General features: G+C 48.5%; 1 protein-coding gene across 10 annotated transcripts in view; it reads right to left on the minus strand.

Moving 5' to 3' along the window:
* Nucleotides 1-12744, minus strand: part of LOC149337784 (muscle calcium channel subunit alpha-1-like) — a 615266-nt gene that overhangs the window by 249494 nt on the left and 353028 nt on the right. The gene's annotated exons all lie outside the window — the stretch shown is intronic.

The raw sequence follows: 12744 nt of genomic DNA on the forward strand, positions 1-12744 counted from the left end.
GAAAGTTAAAGTCGCCGAAAAGAACAATGGGAGTATGTTGGTGAGCCGCTGTTATCGCGCGAAGTGTTTCGTGAAAATTAGCAACAAAAGAATCGGCTAAATCAGGTGGACGATAGCAAACTCCGATGATTACGGGAGGAAATGAAGCGTGGCACTGAATGAACAATATTTCTAGAGGGGATGAAGTTTTAATTTCAGAACAACGAAGCGAATCATGGGTTCCTATTAGTACGCCTCCTCCCCGTCTATTAGTTCTGTCGCGACGGAAAATGGTGTAGTTGGGAAAAACGGAAAGTATTTCAGAGTCATGTATGGCTGATGTTAGCCAAGTTTCAGTGAGTATGAATATGTTGCTGTCTATTGTGCGCGTAAGGCTTTCAAGGGCGTCAAGTTTGGGCAGGAGGCTTCGGATATTAGTGTAAAGGAAGGACAAGGAGGAGAGCTTCGGAGTGACGGGAGGTTTATGCAGTAGCTATGGCGTGCGGTCGGGGGAGGGCGTGTGGACGGATGAGGGCGGGGGGTGGAGTGGGACTACTTTCTGTGAGGAATGGTCGAAAATATAGACAGTGTTATCAATAATTAGTTTATTATGGCGGAGTTTGTATGTCTGTGGTTGGAGTTTCGCAAATTGCAGTAACTGTTTCCTAACAAAGAGGGTAGGTATTGAGTAGTCTTCCGAGATTCTGTAGTTACTGTTTTTTTAGTTTCTTAGCGCAAGAAAGAACTTTCTCTCTAGTTTTGAAGTGAGCGAATTTGACGATGATAGGTCGTTTCTTGTCGCTTTGAAACTTTTCAAGCCTGTGCGCTCTTTCAACATCCATGGGGCAGATTGCGACGTCGAGATTATCCCTACATAACTCCGTAACCAACTTTTCAGATTCGGCCCATGTTTCATTGTCAGTGTCTGACAAGCCGAAAAATAATAAATTGTTTCTGCGGGATCTATCTTCAAAATCAGCCACTTTGGAAGACAGATTTTGACAACATACAAGATGGCGGTGCGCTACGGAGTTGCATCTCATCTCGTTCTTTTGTTGTCTTGCTTGGCGCGTAGCTCTAACGAAGAAATATTTTTTAAAAAAACACTGTTAGAGCAAGGAAAATAAAAATTTGAGCACTTTTTTATGCACTATACATTTGTGCCTTCGTAGTCGCTGCTGGTGAGGCTACGCACTCGGCCCCTGTAAAGTGTGTTCTGTGAACGCACTCCGACCTCAGTGCGCACTTCTGCGAGTGCACTTTGCTAACGCCGTTTAGCTGCGCTAGCGTGCACTTTTAGCGAGTGACACCCTTCGTAGGTGCACGTTATTTTGCGCGCTTGACAGGGATATTAATATGGTCTGCTGTCGAGTATCCTTTACGAAGCCTGCTGCCTCATCATTTGGTTGATTGAAGTCTAAGGTTGGCCTGACTGTATTAGCGATTACCCTAGTAGATAGATAGATACCTTGTAGGCAACAGACAGTAAGCTGATCGGCCTGCAGGTCCTTGGCGTCTCCTTTCTCATGAATTATGATAATGTTGGCGTTCTTCCAAGCTTCTGTTACGCTCGAGGTCATAAGTAATTGTGCTTACAAGGTGGCTAGTTTTTCGAGCACAATCTCCGCTCCGTTCTTGAAGAGATGAGCCCTCACTTCATCCGCGCCAGCTACTTTCCCCCTTTGCATTGCTCCTAAGGCTTTCTGCGTCACAACCTGGCATTGGTGCCGCTTTCTGTTCGATTGCGTGCCTACCGGACCCATTAAAATAATTAGCAGCTGGGCTAGTCAGACATAATAAAAGCGCCCGTGTTGTCTTTTTTCTGGTGTGTAGTACGTGTTGGCGCTAAAATCCTTTTATCATGTCGACAGGACACCGATCCGCGCTAAACTGCGTAGAATAAGCTCGCGCTTATTTTAATCTTCGTCATAGTCATCTAGACACGGCCATCGAATCCATTTGAAACCGCGCCTCTAGATTTATCCTGTTTCACTACTCTCACAGCACACTATTACCGCACTAAAAACAGCTTGGTCTGCCCGCTCTGGCCTTCTATGTCGTCTCGTAGATCACTGAAAGCCGAGAACACCAGACCGCTCTACCGCTGTTCCCACAATACTCACCGCAACGTGGTATACCCAGCCCCGCGCACACTCAGGCGCGTGTCAAAATTCATTTTTCGTCCTCACTGCCAGCGAATAACCTGCCAGCCCACACAGCCATGATCAGTCGCCTGTTTTGCTTCAAGTCTGCACTAGAAGAACTCCATCACCCAGGTATGTCCGCGTACCAATATTTCCGCCATGTTTATGCCCGCCCCTCACGCTTTTTTCCGGCCCGGGAACAATCGAGGTGCAGTAAATAACTAAATAATTAAGGTGATTCTAAGTAGGTAGCGACGTCCTATTGATGTCAAAGGCATAAGAATGGGTCTGCACGAGTCCGTTTGAGTAATCTTTAAATATGAAAAGAACATACGAGCTCGCTGCTACCTTTGGGCCACGCAACATTGCGAGCAGAGTTAAAAGTTTAAATATCTTAATAGCACAACTTCTGAAACGACCTAAAACAGACCCCGGTGGAACAAAAAGCAACGTCTCACTCTTACAAAAAAATTTAGACGATCTATAGAGTGTCTATAGACTTCTTTCTATAAAGTCTATAGACTGTCTATAGACAAATCCTTGAGAACAGTCTACAGGCAATACTAATGCCATAGACAGTCTATAGACAATCCATAGATTTGTGGCCATACAATTTTAGTAGACCTGTCTATAGACAGTACACTATGAACAGACAAAAAGCAGTATCTATAGGAAGTCAATAGAGTCAATAAGATGTCTATAGACTGTCTATAGACCATTTTATAAGGGCATGCAGAAGAGAAAGTATTTATTCCTGCATATTGGTTCGCACGAGCTGACATCTACTAGCTAACATCGTACTAGCTAACATCGTACTAGCTAACATTAGGAGCAAACTAAGTTTTACTTATCAGATGTTAGCATCACTGCACACTCGGCAACGCTTTGCAGGTTCAAGGGCGCACAATGGCGCCACACATTGCCCTCTGTAAGTCACTTGGCGTGACTAAGTCACGTAGCGTGAATTACACCGCGAATGATGTTCCACTGACGCACAGGCTCCTCCATATTACGCCTTGCTTGACGCTCACTTACTCTCTGTGCAAATCCTGTGTCCACACGGTGCCTCTCCGCAGCTGATAACGGCCTGCAAAGGCGAACGCTGCTGCCTGACACGCACTCGGGCTGAAAGGGATCAAGGTAGCCCCAGTTTTTCTTCTTTTTAGAAGCTAGCGCATCCATAAAAAAAAAAAAATAGGCAGACAAGACACGTGCGACCTATTTTTTGTTCTGCTCGCCTGTACCTTTTCAGGCGCTTCTGTGAATCCACGCTAGACGACTTAATGCTTGTCGCCTAAGCGTCCGTTCAGCTTCAAGGCAGGCATGAGAAGTTAAAGATCGTAATGCTAAAATTTTGGCAGCTTGGTTGGCCATTATAAAAAACAACACATCGAAAAAAAATGGGACGCATAAAGGCGCTGTGCAACACGTACATACATTACAACCACAGCTGTGATATGAACCGGTGTGATAACCTTTGGGCATAAAAATATATATGCAGAAAACCAAAGGAATCTTTAACAGCCTCGGAAGGGAACAGCAGTTCACAATCGGTAGCGAGGCGCTCGAAGTGTTGGTAAGGGAATTCGTCTAATTAGGACAGGTAGTTACCTCATATCCGAATCACGAAAGCAAAATAACCAGAAGAACAAGAATTTCGCAGGTTCTCTCAGGTCATGAATGGAAATTTAGCAGCATCCCTCAAGAGAAAAGTACATAACAGCTGTATCTTACCGCTGCTCACCTATGGGGCAGAAACGTGGAGGCTAACAAAGAGGGTTCGGCTTAAGTTAAGGACGACGCAGCGAGCTATGGAAAGAAGAATGATAGGTGTAACGTTAAGAGATCGGAAGTGGGCGGAGTGTGTGAGGAAACAAACGCGGGTTAATGACATCCTAGTTGAAATCAAGAGGAAGAAATGGGCTTGGGCAGGGCATGTGATGCGAGAACCGATGGGCATTAAAGGACAACGCTCGTTTTATTTTTATTTCTTCAAGATTCACGTATTCCAATCCAACTTTCACTCGAACTTTTTCTCCCCGTCCTCATGATTCGCACCAAGTCTGGGAGCCACGGGAGAATTTCTTCCTGCACAAATCTATTTCAATGTTCGCCGTTTACGTGGCCGGGGTTCAGGTAATTTCCGCGAACAGTGCGCCTGCAATGTCACAAAGATTTCCCAGTTCTGCGGCGTGGGCATTGCCGGAACACCACGCCACGCTGACTGGTGGCATGGCGGGACGTCAGACATGACGTCTCTGTAAGGCGCCACGATGGTGGCCCAAACGCGGTGACGTCACGAGTGCGAGCCCGGTGACGCCACGCGCAGTCCAGGAGAGAAGAGCAATAATAAAGAATTAATATCGCTGCATATGTTTTCATGAAGTAAATATGATCACCTGATACCATGAACATCGGTATTGATACTAAGCGCGCCCCAGGTTTTGTACGCCGCAGTCTTCGTATGAAATAGCAACTATTTATCTGGCCATATTTACAATATGCCCCCGAGGAGGAGCATAAAGAGGCAACCCCCGAACGAGGCCTACACCCCGGCTTACAAATCAGGACACAGGTCACAAAAGGGCAGCAGACATGTACAACTCTAAAAAAAATCACTTTACAAGGCAAAACAAGCGCTTACTCTAGCGTCAGAAAACAAACGAACAAAGAGAAAAGAAAGCACAAGGCAGAACAGCGTAAGCTACACACGGTAAAGAAAGTAGACGAGACACACACAGCGCTGACTTGCAAGTGAAGGTTTATTTTTCCAGACACTTCGCTAAATACACAGCAGCATAAAGAAAATAAAAGCAACCGAGTCTGATAACCAGTCATCGCCACCAGAAATCACACAGGAGAAGTAAGATCATCCAGCTACCGATAAGAACTGCAATTCCTTATCTATAAGGGCTATGGAAGGGGTGCTGACACAACTGTCTTTAAGGTGCGCGATTTTTACGGCTTCAGTGATTTATCGCGTGGTTTTGTCATCGCACCTGCGCAGCACGCTCGTGTTACCTAACTCAGGGGCACATTTACAATCTCGGCAGTGAATACCCAGGTGGCCTGAGATTCGTTGCGTCATATTGTATTTGTGCTCGGACAATCTCTTATTAAGGCATCTGCCGGTTTGGCCTACGTATGCATGGCCGCAAGACAAGGGGATAGAATACACAACGCCCTGAACACAGGAAACGAACCGGTCGCGGTGATTTATGGTGCATCCTGTGTGCTTACGACCCATTTGATTAACGCGCTTGCAGAGGCTTGACAAGCGATCCGGAGCTGAAAATAAAACATCTATTCCTACTCTTTTTCCTATCTTTCTTAATTTGTGTGAGATCCCGTGTGCGTAGGGAATGACTGCAATCTTATCCTTATCTCTTTTCTTCTGTCTTCTTTGGCTCTCAACAAGGCCTCAGCCCCTGAGGATAAGAGGTTCAGCGTTAACCAGCCTGCAGTAGTCGGCGCGTATGGGCTAAAAAGCTATCTCCCAGTTTGTGGAAGATAGCTTAAGCCTCTGCAAGAGCGTTAATCAAATGGGTAGTAAGCACACAGGATGCACAATTAATCACCGCGACCGGTTCTTTTCCTGTGCTCAGGGCGTCGTGATATTCTTTCCACTAGTCTTGCTGCCATGCATACGTAGGTCAAACCGGCAGATGCTTTAATAAGAGATTGGTTTGGTTTATGGGGGTTTAACATCCCAAAGCGACTCAGGCTATGAGGGACGCCGTAGTGAAGGGCTCCGGAAATTTCGACCACCTGAGGTTCTTTAAGGTGCACTGACATCGCACAGTACACGGGCCTCTAGAATTTCGCCACCATCGAAATTCAGCTGCCGCGGCCGGGATCGAGCCCGCGTCTTTCGGGTCAGCAGCCGAGCGCCATAACCATTGAGCCACCGCGGCGGGAGATTGTCCGAGCACAAATACAATGTGGCACAACTAATCTCAGGCCACCTGGGCATTCACTGCCGAGATTGTAAATGTGCCCCTGAGTTAGGTAACACGAGCGTGTTGCGCAGGTGCGGTGACAAGACCACGCGAGAAATCACTGAAGCCGTAAAAATCGCGCCTCTCACAGAGAGTTGTGTCAGCACCCCCTTCATAGCCCTTATAGAAAAGGAATAGCAGTTCTTATCGGTAGCTGGATGATCCGACTTCTCCTGTATAATTTCTGGTGGTGATGACTGTTTATCATACTCACGTGCTCTTCTTATTTTCTTTATGCTGCTGTATATTTAGCGAAGTGTCTGGAAAAATAAACCTTCAGTTGTAAGTCAGCGCTGTGTGTGTCTCGTCTACATTCTTGTCCGTGTGTAGCTTGCGCTGTTCTGCCTTGTGATGAACCAACTAGCCCGCGATGTGTTATAAAAGAGAAAGACCTTCTTAATATTTAAACAAAATAGGAACTACACATCGTCATATCCGAACTGCCTAAACAGAAAAAGACATCCCCAGCCAACCAGATGCAAAACAATGTTTTGCAAAATGAAAACGGTCACTGCAGTAGAAAAAAATTGGCTGTGGTTTAGCTCTGGTTAACCCTAGTTGAATTGCAAAACCCTCCAGTCTCGAGTCTTGCACGGTCTTCCTCGGTTTCCTCGTCACGTCGTCTACGCAGTGTCTCATTCCGATGCTCTCGAGAACTAAAACCGGTCTCTTCCGCAGTTGCAGAGTCACTCCGGGACGTGGCACGACTTCTTCTAGCCGCATCTTCGTTACGACGCTTCTCGAGTCGTGCGGAGCGTTCTTCTGCCATCTCTTGAGCGCGTTGTCTCTTCCTCGCTTCGTTCTTTCGTTATTGCTTCTCTTTTGTGCTCTTCATAACGACTAGAGTCCACTGAGGCGAAGCGCATATATATATATACACACCCCTCGCGAGGCGACACCTCCTCTCCCTCTATCCCAGCGGAGCACCGGACGGCAGCGGCGTCGACGGCGGCGCCATCTGTTGGAGCGCGGCTGCGGCGTTGCTAGGCAACGGCGGTTCAAGGTCGTTCGTGGGCCACGGCATACGGCTGAAGTGCGACCACGCGAAGAGCCGAGCTGGCTGGCGTAGTGTTGCTTTCGCAACAATACAAAGACAGTAAAAATGCTTAAAATTATCGAAGCCGTACCTAAGCGACTCAAAGGAGAGCAAAATTACGAAACAGGAAAGAGCAATAACTTTTTCCCAAAGCCAATAACGTTGGAAGTGTGTGACGCAGCTTCTCGGATTTTGCCGCCACATTCCAGCTCCTGCGCCTGGACACCAAACTCATCCATCTTCGCACGTTCCTCCTGAACTTTCAACTTGCACTCACGTTTTCGTTCGGCGAGACAGCGTCCACAAACCGCTTCAGTGACCATACGACGGCCCGTTCAGTGTAGTCGAACGACAGTCGAAGTTTTTATTGCGAAAGCAATACTACTTGTACTTTCAGCCTTTGCCGCGTCGCGGCGGTGCCACCACCGGCGTCTAACTCCTGCGCTCTCCGCGAGGAGCGCAACAGGTGTTGTGACGTCACGCCGAAGAGAAGGGCGACCGACTCGCGCCGTCGCAAGCCGCGGCGGTGCCACCACCGGCGCCTAACTCCTGCGCTCTCCGCTAGGAGCGCGAATGTGGGGTTACGCTGAATGGATTAGGCTCGACTGACGTCGCTACAAAGCAGTAGCTGTGGCGACCACCAGCGCCTTAACACTGCTTCGCGGCGATGCCGCCTACCACTAGGGAGGCTCGTCGTAATGCGCGTAAAAGAGAGCGGCGAGCTACAGAGACGGAGGAAGAGCGTGAAACAAGACTCGCTAAGCGACGTGCCCAGTATGCGGCTCGGCGAGAACGTGCGAGCTCTTCAGTGGATGATGGGACTGATTCGCTCAGTGTTGTTGACAGTGAAGATGGAGCCAGCTGCTTTTGCAATTTCCCGGCTTAACCAAGTTGAGCCACAGCCATTTTTCATCGTGGACTTTCATGGACGCCATGATTCCATTTTCTATCGATCCCCTGAAGCCAGCTTTCATAGAGGCCGTTCACACCAGTGCACCTTCCTGTGCAGTTTCTCTGCCGCAAGCGGTCGGCTGACCGTCTACGCCTTCTTCCAAGCTCCGCCGGGCTCCTCCACAAGCGGGAGGGAAGGGAGGGAGGGGCTTCTGCTACAAGTTTTTGGAGCTGTTTATATTAAAGATGGCTGCGCATTTATGAAGTTGCAATTTGATTATTTGTAATTTTGTTCCATAATTTGCCGTGGACCACGTAGCGGATAGAGAAACCACACGCAAATCATATATTTAGATAAGAATCGCTGAGCTCATCGAGGAAGTTGCGAACGTGAAGAGTTTTGAAACGATTTTTTTCACCAGTTGGTCTTGTTCATAGAGCACGCAGCGCTCTCTTCTGGAGGCAGAATAATTTATGTGAATCAGTTTTATCGCAGATGCTCCTCACGAGACTGCAACACAGTTACCTGCTTTAACTGACCTGCGATCACACATCTTTCTGCGTAATATTTAAAGGCATGGAGAATGAATACCATTAGAAGCATAAGCAGGGTTACTTATGTTTTTGTTGTTTCCACCCGCCCTATTATGCCACTAGTTCAGTCCCTGGGCGACACAATAGGCGGACCGGCCTCGCCAGTACTTGTGTGAATGACGCTGCACTGCAGGTTTCCGGCTCTCACCGTTCGACGAACATTCTTCGCGTCTCTTTTGAGCATGCGCGGTGGGGAGTTGCGTTGACACAGTAAAGGCTTCTTGTCGTCTGCATCGCGGCCGAAGGCTCAGCCAATTAGCACGGCGCAGAGCCAAACGCGAATTCTTCAAGCAGCTATACAGCAGGGAACACGAAAGAAACGTTGAGCAAAATAAAGAAGGCCCAAATATGCCTAATCATGTAAGGTCCTGCCCGTCACGCTCTTGTTAGCCATATTTTTCCGGTGTACGAATTCTGTCAAAAAGCAAAGATACAAAAAGCTAGGGAACTAATCGAAGCTTTCTTTATTCCAAAAAAAAAAGGAAGCATGTGCGTCAGCGACACATCCATATCTTCGTACAAGGCTGAGAGCTTTTTTCACCCGTTCGCTATCATAACTTTGAAGATGACCGCATTTTTTGCATGTAAGACGGTATATATTTACGCATGTTGCCTTCGAATAAATCAATTGTGAGTGGCGCTACGTCCCGTCTTTCTGCCTTGTGTTGTGTCTTTTTTTTCGCGCCTGTAACGAAATATATACATTACGAGTCCCCGGTGGCTACGCTTTTGCATCTGCCCCAGCGACGCAGAGGAGCGAACGCACGGAAACGAGGGACGCGCATCCACTACGAGTGGTGGCGGCCATCAGAAACTTACACGATCTCTGAGGGCAGCCTGAACCTAGCTGTATCGATAGAGTACCGCATTTTATTGATAAAGGCGCTGCTCTAACAAAAAAAAGGGAGCTGATAAGCTAGATAAGGCTGAAAGATGAAATGCAGGTATGACCACTACTAGCCGTTTCGCAACCAAATTGGGGCGTCCTCAAAACAATTTCCGTCCGTCTTTTTGTCGTGAATCTTGGAGGCTTGGCAAAATTGCCATTCAACCGATTCAATTCCAAACATTGATCACGGAGCATGTATTAGAGTTTTAGTTTGAATTGAGTGCCGTGGAAACAATGTTTCGCTTCCGAATGCAAGTTTGCCGGCAGCAAATGAGCCTTCTGCTGCCGAACAAATGCGAACGCAGGCTGAACGAGCCACACAGTCGACTTTTGCGCAGAACGAAGATAGCATGGAATGCTCTCGTTCGAAGCACACCAACACGGATCACGCAGCACCCGGACCACTGCGAACGTCTGCACATTTCCCACAGAGAGGCCAGTGCGCGCGGCGTTGCACTCACTTCGAGCCCCTCCCATGGAAACTACCCCCGGTACGTGCTACGTATCCGATGGATGCGTAGCGCACCAACAAGCTACCCTGTATTGCGGTACAACTGTCTGGCAGGCTTCCCGCTGAGCTGTATCTTGCAGCCAGTACCTGATCGAGCTATGCATTAATCGCTCAGTGCGTCAGTCCCGTAGTTGTCACAGTCGCATCCCTGAGGGGCGGAAATACGCAGCGGTACAATATCGTGCCGCAAACACGATTACTCATAATATTTCACAGAGGCGGTGAAGGCAGCGCCAAACACACGACAAGCAGCACAGAAACGCCGGAAACAGCCCGAAACCTATCACTAGTTGTTGTTGTTCACCTCGTAGAATGGCGCATACCCACACAGGGGATCGGACAGTCGTAGCTATCTCGAGGTCACATAAAACAACATCAACTGTTGCTTCGTCGGTGCATCTGTATTTTCTGTCTTTCTCGTCGGGCGTCTGGCGCTGCTTGCATTGCGTCAGACGCTAACCAAGTGATCCAGTTCTGTAACGGATCTGAGCCGAAGTGAGACGCATTAAGTGGCGAAGCGACCGGACCTGTACCGCGATCAGCTGGTGATCACGGCACGCGGACGCGCCGCAGGACGGAGCACGCTTGCACACTCTCCGAGTGGAGTTGTGGATCAACGAAACTTGTCCGGAGACTCACCGAGGCGGTAGGAGGAGCGACACTGCAGATGCCATCGTCTCGCGTGCATCGGTGGGGATGCTGCCACGCAGCGCGACAGCCCGGAACAGAGTGACAATGCGTCGGCACAATGTGGCCAGCACAAAAACGAAAATCGGCTCGAAAGCAGTCACGCAGCCGACAGGCGCAGTGAGCATAGAACGCGCCGGAAATATTTCGAGAGTCGTCTTGATTTAAAGGTTCAAAAAAAGGGGATAGGAAACCAAGGAAGAGAACGAATTTTATTTTGTCAGAAGGCCATACGAGCATCCCATCCGTAACAAATACCTCCTCTTCAAAAAACAGAGGTTCTGCATGTGCTTGTCGCACTCTGGCTCCATAAAATTAGTTCAGCCGCGCAGCCGTCTTCGCTTCTGTTGTCTTGTTCTCATCATGTTTGCTCCAAGCAGATCCCAACTAATTTTTTTTTTTCGCCGGTCTTGTAGCCTGCCGTTCTTCTCACGGACTGTTTGCTTACCATTCGAGGCCTCGTGTATTGTCAGACCTGTGCGCCATTGTGCGAGGACGGGCTTAATGCTTCACTTTTTGCCGTTGGTGGCCCTTCTCAAGATTGTGATTTGCTGATGCCTCATTTCACTCGTGACTTTAGTTTCGAATCGAATGCGGCCGCACGGAGATTAGAGCACGTCGTCGACCGGTCAGATGCTAGCGACACAGCACGAACGTGGAGAGTGGGCGTCGCTGTCGTGGGGAAAGGGACGTTCCGGCTTCCTTTCTCGGTTTGCTTAGATGGTATTCGCACTGTGGCCGGCTACTACATAGCAGTTTTGCTGGAGTAGCTCTCCCCGTACAACCATGCTTGTGCTTAGACACCTGCGAATCTTTACACCGAACGCTTTAATATCTCTATGCAAGCCATTCAGTGCAACCCATTTAAGGCGTAGAACGGCAGCCGCAAAGCGTTACCGTCACAAGGAAGAGTGAAAGCCGTTAGCGAGCGCCACAGGTTGCACCGCCCGAGCGGAGCGCGCCGCCGAGGACGAGAGGAAAAGCTTGTTTGCACGGACGTTCTTGAAAGTGTGCGCCGTGGGATGCTCATAGATTCGCCATGCCGGCGGAAGTGGATGTCCTCCATTCCGAGTGGAAGGTCGAGAGCGTGATGACATTCGAGCTGAACGTGCAATATCGCGCCGCTCGCGGTGTTGCTTTCGCATAAAGCGGCGAAGCCCAGTTTTTCCTGTACGCCAAGGCCTTATAACAAACCGAAATTCCGAAAAGGTCAAGGCATAGGCATCTACTCCAAGCACGCGTGGCTGTCAGAACTGTCTGTTATGCTGATCGCTCTTCAGGTCCCCGTTTCTTATTAAGCGTAGCACATTGCAGACGAACCGACAGCATGCGGACACGTCTTGAACGTATCTTCTTGAATGCAAGTGCGTGCAATAGTTTTCTTCGTACTTTATTTTGCCGGGTTTTGTTCTTTGATTCGCACTGTGGCAGCAGATCGAGGAATTGAAGTTCGAAAAAAGGCTAAACATGATTACATAGAGCTTCTCAATATTATCTACCGAGAAAAGCTAGCGTCGCCGTCTATGCGAGCTTCTCTAGGTGCCTTTCATCCGCCGTGGGAATGCCTGAAGAGAAGGTTTTGTATTTGGCTTGGCTAGCGTTCAGCTGAATACGTGGATGATGCCTGAGAATCGGTTGCATCGCTGCTCTCGTGTGCACGCTGATTAAATAATTGTATAGCGCGTTTCTAACGCACATGGTAGGCTGGTATGCAAACACTCGCAGCATTTCTTCAGTTTCCCTCTAAAAGAGCTTAAGTTGCCCAACATTAGCCAAGCGACGTAGGAAGCCTCATGTTCCCGGCATTCTTGCTCCTCTCCATGGTGAATGAGCAACCCCAGCATCCCTTTAGGTAAAACTGGCAAATTCTGTGCGCGCTTAAACAAGACAAAACGAATATAGCCTACATTCTTGGTTGCTTACTTCCCGGCGCGAAAGCATTGTTCGTCTGTGGAAACAGCTGCTATCAACACTAGAGGCTACCGAGATCTAATCTTCATTGATCTGTGAGTACA

The sequence above is a fragment of the Amblyomma mixtum genome, chromosome 7, assembly GCF_055824585.1.
Source record: "Amblyomma mixtum isolate Tamu chromosome 7, ASM5582458v1, whole genome shotgun sequence".
NCBI classification, from domain to species: Eukaryota; Metazoa; Arthropoda; class Arachnida; order Ixodida; family Ixodidae; genus Amblyomma; species Amblyomma mixtum.